Source organism: Entelurus aequoreus, linkage group LG20 (genome assembly GCF_033978785.1).
Source record: "Entelurus aequoreus isolate RoL-2023_Sb linkage group LG20, RoL_Eaeq_v1.1, whole genome shotgun sequence".
NCBI lineage: Eukaryota > Metazoa > Chordata > Actinopteri > Syngnathiformes > Syngnathidae > Entelurus > Entelurus aequoreus.
In genome coordinates, this window is record NC_084750.1 from 25,273,580 (window position 1) to 25,280,837 (window position 7,258).

A 7,258-nucleotide genomic window follows, 5' to 3' on the forward strand; every position below is an offset into this window, starting at 1 on the left:
AGGTGTCCGATACTTGCTCATTCAGCCAAGACACTGTGAAGCTTGTCCATCTCGGCGCTCAGCGCTTGCTCCGCGGCCTGTCTCTTCATCTGCATCTCCTCCAGTCTCTCCAAACGGACTCTGGTGTGGCAGAGACCCAGCAGTTGGTCTCCATGGCTAAAAGGCTCCCGGAAGGCAGATCCAGAAGTCCACAAAAAAAGCACCGCAGAAGTCACTAAAGTGGCACCCCTTGTCGCCCAGTCCCAAAGGGTCCCGAACCAAAAGGCAAAAAAACCCACATGAAAACAAGAGGGAAACATCAGGAACACAAAAGGATGATACAAGAGCACAGAGCTCCTGCCACCAGCAGACACTACAGCGGCGCCATTCTGGAAAAAGTTCATATCGAAGTTTGTGTTTTTAAAGTGCATGATCAGCGAGAGCGGTCACTCTTTTGCACAGGTTTCTGTGGCTGCCGGCGTTTGTGCAACAAAAACGGTAGTCATGATAACTGCTTTGAAAACTCCCGACGGTTAGTATTACCATATTAAAATAAAATGATCAAAGAGCCGCCATTCATAACTTATACGGACGGACTGACTGGCGCTAGCTTGCTAGCTAGCTTAATTGCTAACATGTAAACAACAGACATTGACGTCTTTCCCCAATCTAAACTCGTACAAACACATTGCTGTTTAAACAAGTGAGCTACAGTATTCACATTAAACATAAAGGGCGTGATGTTTTTGCACAAAGTAATAGATAACTCGACAGCGTCAAGTTGAAACAGACGGACACGAACTCCATTCAACAGGAAGTGAACTCGCGGGACGTCACAAATCGGAAGTGAAACACATTTACAGTAAAAGAAAAACACAAATAAATATAATATGGCTCTTATAAAGCCAGAAAGATATTTGTTTCCTCTGCCAATAAAGTGTATTGTGTCAATTTATTTTAGTTAATAAGAAAATACAGCCTGTTTAATAAAAATTTAAAGGCCTACTGAAATGAATTTTTTTTATTTAAACGGGAATAGCAGATCCATTCTATGTGTCATACTTGATCATTTTGCGATATTGCCATATTTTTGCTGAAAGGATTTAGTAGAGAACAACGTTGATAAAGTTCGCAACTTTTGATCTCTGATTAAAAAAAAAACCTGGCCCCTACCGGAAGTAGCGTGACGTTGTCAGTTGTTCACTCCCTCATATTTTCCTATTGTTTTCAACGCAGCTAGAGCTATTCGGACCATTACCCCATTAATTTGAGCGAGGATGAAAGATTCGTGGACGAGGAACGTTAGAGTGACAGACTAGAATGCAGTGAAATACATATTTTTTTTCGCTCTGACCGTAACTTAGGTACAAGCTGGCTCATTGGATTGCACACTTTCTCCTTTTTCTATTGTGGATCACGGATTTGTATTTTAAACCACCTCGGATACTATATCCTCTTGAAAATGAGAGTCGAGAACGCGAAATGGACATTCAGTGCCTTTTATCTCCACGACAATACATCGGCGAAACGCTTTAGCTACGAGCTAACGTGATAGCATCGTGCTTTAACTGCATATAGAAACAAAAAAAATAAACCCCTGACTGGAAGGATAGATAGAAAATCAACAATACTATTAAACCGTGGACATGTAACTACACGGTTAATGCTTTCCAGCCTGGCGAAGCTTAACAATGCTGTGCTAACGACGCCATTGAAGCTAACTTAGCAACCGGACCTCACAGAGCTATGCTAAAAACATTAGCTCTCCACCTACGTCAGCCAGCCTTCATCTGCTCATCAACACCCGTGCTCACCTGCATTCCAGCGATCGACGGGAGGACGAAGGACTTCACCCGATGCGTTTGGCGGCCCGGAGACGTAGGAAGTCAAGGTGAGGTCGCGGCTAGCGCGTCTGCTCCCCAACAAAGTCCTCCTGGTTGTGTTGCTGTAGTCCGCTGCTAGTACACCGATCCCACCTACAACTTTCTTCTTTGCAGCCTTCATTGTTCATTAAACATATTGCAAAAGATGTCCAGAATACTGTGGAATTATGAAATGAAAACAGAGCTTTTTGTATAGGATTCTACGGGGTACCATAACTTCCGTTTAACTGACTACGTCACGCGCATACGTCATCATACCGCGACGTTTCAGCCGGATATTTCCCGGGAGATTTAAAATGTCACTTTATAAGTTAACCCGGCCGTATTGGCATGTGTTGCAATGTTAAGATTTCATCATTGATATATAAACTATCAGACTGCGTGGTCGGTAGTAGTGGGTTTCAGTAGGCCTTTAAGTGTGTGTTAAAGTACATTTTGGCGACATTCAACAATACCACAATAACCGTGATCATTGTTGGTCAACATAACTTTATTTAGCCTTTTTTAAAATTGTTTTGGTTGTGTATATTTGAGGGTTCCCTACCCTCTGACAGAACTTATTTTATTGATTTTGGTTGCGATGTTTATATTCAATTGCAATATTTTGCTTACAGACAGTATACTTTATTTTTATTATTTGTTTTTTATTTAACTTGAATATTTATATGTTTACATTTCAATCACCACGTTAAAATAGACAAGAAATACATGTTAATTGCATTTGAAATGGTATACTTCCGTTATTATTATGTATTGTCATTACACCGGTGGTTAGTTTGGTCTCCAAAAAATAATGGCGATGATATCGTTCATCAGCAATAATTTGTAGATCAATGTTTCGCCCAGCGAAACTTGACTGGCTGTGCTGGAGTCAATGGGAACACATAGCAATAAGTGGAAGAATGGTCGCCGACTTAAATTAATAGACGTCCTCACAAATATTAATATGAAGCAGTAAATGCACCGGCGAAAAAGTGAATTTTATGTCCTTGCCTTGATCTTTTTTATGTTGCTGCCGCCTCCCCCTCTCGAGAATAACTAACGGTTTATAATATTAATAAAGTCCACGCCGCACCCTGGTCACAGACTCTTAGAACTGCCGCCATCAGGCAGACTTTAGAACGATGACAACAAAAACCAGCAGACTGCAAACAGTTTTCTTGCTACTACTGTGAACCGGCAAAGTCCTGCCAGATTACTCTAAAAAAAATAAATCTGTGCAAGTCTGAAATGGGACACTGCCAACTATTTATGTTGGTGCATTTGAAATACTGACTCTTGAAATAACAATCCATGCATGCCTGTAACAAGCTGTGTGTGTGTGTGTGTGTGTGTGTGTGTGTGTGTGTGTGTGTGTGTGTGTGTGTGTGTGTGTGTGTGTGTGTGTGTGTGTGTGTGTGTGTGTGTGTGTGTGTGTGTGTGTGTGTGTGTGTGTGTGTGTGTGTGTGTGTGTGTGTGTGTGTGTGTGTGTGTGTGTGTGTGTGTGTGTGTGTGAGAGACCCAGGACGGGTACTGAACTGGTACTTTTTCAGGGCACCGACCGAATTTTGTTGGGACTATCCACTGCTTTAAACGACATGCATGTCGTTTAAAGGCCTACTGAAATGAATTTTTTTTATTTAAACGGGGATAGCAGATCCATTCTATGTGTCATACTTGATCATTTCGCGATATTGCCATATTTTTGCTGAAAGGATTTAGTAAACATCGACGATAAAGTTTGCAACTTTTGGTCGCTGATAAAAAAGCCTTGCCTGTACCGGAAGTAGCGTGACGTCGCAGGTTGAAAGGCTCCTCACATTTCCCCATTGTTTACACCAGCAGCGAGAGCGATTCCGACCGAGAAAGCGACGATTACCCCATTAATTTGAGCCAGGATGAAAGATTCGTGGATGAGGAAAGTGAGAGTGAAGGATTAGAGTGCAGTGCAGGACGCCAGGGTGTATCTTTTTTCGCTCTGACCGTAACTTAGGTACAAGGGCTCATTGGATTCCACACTTTCTCCTTTTTCTGTTGTGGATCACGGATTTGTATTTTAAACCACCTCGGATACTATATCCTTTTGAAAATGAGAGTCGAGAACGCGAAATGGACATTCCCAGTGACTTTTATCTCCACGACAATACATCGGTGAAGCACTTTAGCTTCGGAGCTAACGGGATAGCATCGTGCTTAACTGCGGATAGAAACAGAAGAAACATGCCCCTACTACTATTACTACTATTACTTCTACTATCAGGAGACACCGAACCAAACACTGGACCTGTAAATACACGGTTAATGCTGTCCAGCCTGGCGAAGCCTAGCAATGCTGTTGCTAACGACGCCATTGAAGCTAACTTAGCTACGGGACCTCGACAGAGCTATGCTAAAAACATTAGCTCTCCACCTACGCCAGCCCTCATCTGCTCATCACGACCCGTGCTCACCTGCGTTCCAGCGATCGACGGCGTGACGAAGGACTTCACCCGATCATCGGTGCGGTCGGCGGCTAGCGTCAGCTAGCGCGTCTGCTATCCACCTCAAAGTCCTCCTGGTTGTGTTGCTGGAGCCAGCCGCTAATACACCGATCCCACCTACAGCTTTCTTCTTTGCTGTCTCCATTGTTCATTAAACAAATTGCAAATTTCTTCTTTGCTGTCTCCATTGTTCATTAAACAAATTGCAAAATATTCACCAACACAGATGTCCAGAATACTGTGGAATTTTTCGATGAAAACAGACGCTGTTTGTATTGGGGCACAATGGTGTCCCAATACTTCCGTTCAATCCGTGACGTCACGCGCAAACGTCATCATACCTTGGCGTTTTCAGCCGGAAGTTTCCCGGGAAATTTAAAATTGCACTTTATAAGTTAACCCGGCCGTATTGGCATGTGTTGCAATGTTAAGATTTCATCATTGATATATAAACTATCAGACTGCGTGGTCGCTAGTAGTGGGTTTCAGTAGGCCTTTAAAGCTGACTTTGGAACAACGTTGCAAAATAGTTGTATTTGTAAATTGAGACAACGTTAATGTCTAACGTTGGATCAACGTTGTTGGTTGGGAAAATGACCAAATTTCAATGGTCAAATCAAGGTCACAACCTGGCATTGAATAAACGTTGTCAAAAAGCATGTTGTTTCAACGTTGTATTTGTGTTGTAGAATATTGTTCGGGAATTGACCGAATTTCAATGGTCAAATCAATGTCAGAACACAACATTGAGTAAACGTTGTCAAAAATAATTTTGTTTGAATGTTGTATTTGTGTTGTAGAATATTGGTTGGAAAATGACAAAATTCAATGGTCAAATCAACGTCACAACCTAACATTGACGTGTGTTTGGGGTCATTGTCCTGTTGGAACACCCAACTGCGCCCAAGACCCAACCTCCGGGCTGATGATTTTAGGTTGTCCTGAAGAATTTGGCGGTAATCCTTCTGTTTTATTGTCTCATTTACTCTCTGTAAAGCACCAATTCCATTGGCAGCAAAACAGGCCCAGAGCATAATACTACCACCACCATGCTTGACGGTAGGCATGGTGGTCATGGGATTAAAGGCCTCAACTTTTCTCCTCCAAAAATATTGCTGGGTATTGTGGCCAAACAGCTCAATTTTTGTTTCATCTGACATCACATGGACAAAGATAAGACATTCTGGAGGAAAGTGCTATGGTCAGATGAAACAAAAATGGAGCTGTTTGGCCAAATACAACTATTTTGCAGCGTTGTTTCAAAGTCAGTTTTAAAGGACATGTACGTATATACAACGTTGTATCAATGTTTTGCGCTGCTGGGATAAAATGACATGCCAGGCCAGATTTGGCTTTGAGTTTGTGTCCTATACAGTACTGCTATTTAATGTCTTGGAAGTGCAACTGCATTGCAAATGAGACTCAAATGGAATAATAAAAGAAGATATAACAACCGGATAGCACATTTTCACATTTTTAAACATTACATTAAAAAATACTATTTAAATATCAATTAGTTCACATTTATTAACACAAAGTACCAGAAATTGATACCGTATCGGTTCAAACATAAAGGTACCCATCCCAATGTGTGACTGTTTTCATGACTCTCATAAATTTGAGTTATTTTCATTTGTATTGCACTGATAGATGGGACTTAATTTGGTTGTTAACAATGACAATAATAGGATTCTATTCTATTTTATTTGGAGTAACCTGACATCACAGTGTTTTAGTTTTCAGCGTGTCAGCACGGTTTGATGAGCTCGGTGCTTTTGTGTATGTGTTGTTTTCACTGGTGGTCATGCAACAGGACAAAGACTGCGTTGAGTATGGACTGCATTGCGTTTAGTCTTGTGATTCCAACAAGAACTTTCTAGAAGGACAGCATATAAACTTGCTCCTGTGTCCGTTTGTCTGCTTTTTAAAAAAAAAATTTAACCATTTTTTATAAACACGCTTTATGACAACCAGATTCACACGCATGTGTTGTCTCTGGCTCCTCCCGGCTTCTATAGCAGAAAACTTGACATGAACTTCTTTTTCCTCCACAGGACCTGTCGCTGCTGCATGGTGTCACCTGCTCATGGGCTAGATGCTAAGATAAACTAAGCTAAGGTAAGGTCATGCTGCATTTTTTTAAAAGTGAATTGATGTTTTATTATTGCCGAGCATCCGTAGTGAGGCTCTTTGTGTTCACTTCCTGCGTCTGCAGACAAGCTTGTTGCTTTGGAGAGACCATCCCGTTGCTCATGTTGTTGTCGCGAGATGATCAAAGTACAATTAGTCTTTGCCTGCTTTGCTTAAAGTTGCACGAGCACAGTTCTACTAGAGGTGCACAAAAAATCGATTCACATCTGAATCGTGATTATTTATCTCGATTCTAAATTGATCAATAATTTTCAATGTATCAATTTCTAAACGTTTTTATGCCATCTTCATGCAACCAAAAGGAGCTTTTCTAACCTGCACCCTGTTTTGAATCAATTTTGAATAGAATCATTACCTCAGGAATCGGAATCAGATCGGATCGTTAGGTTCCCAAAGATTCACATCCCTAATTTCTACGTTTTAGATCAGGGGTCGCCAGCCAGTCAATCTTCGGGACCCTACCAGTCAATCAAAAATTGTTGGTAGAATAAATATGACATCGACACCTCCACCTGATGAATGACTAACAGACCCGCAAACAGGCACACATTTTAACCCCTCGCCTCTCTCTCTTCTGCCGAACTTCTCCCGATTTCCACCCGGACAACAATATTGGGGCTTGCCCTAAAGGCACTACCTGTGGAGTCCGTTACAACCTGTCGTCACGTCCGCTTTTCCTCCATACGAACAGCGTGCCGGCCCAGTCACATAATATATGCGGCTTCTACACGCACACATTAGTGAATGCAAGGCACACTTGATCAACAGCCATACAGGTCACACTGA

At 41.8% G+C, this 7,258-nt stretch overlaps 1 pseudogene; it reads left to right on the forward strand.

Moving 5' to 3' along the window:
* The first annotated feature begins 6,372 nt into the window (after positions 1-6,372).
* Positions 6,373-7,258, forward strand: part of LOC133636085 (semaphorin-6D-like) — a 151,126-nt pseudogene continuing 150,240 nt past the window's right edge.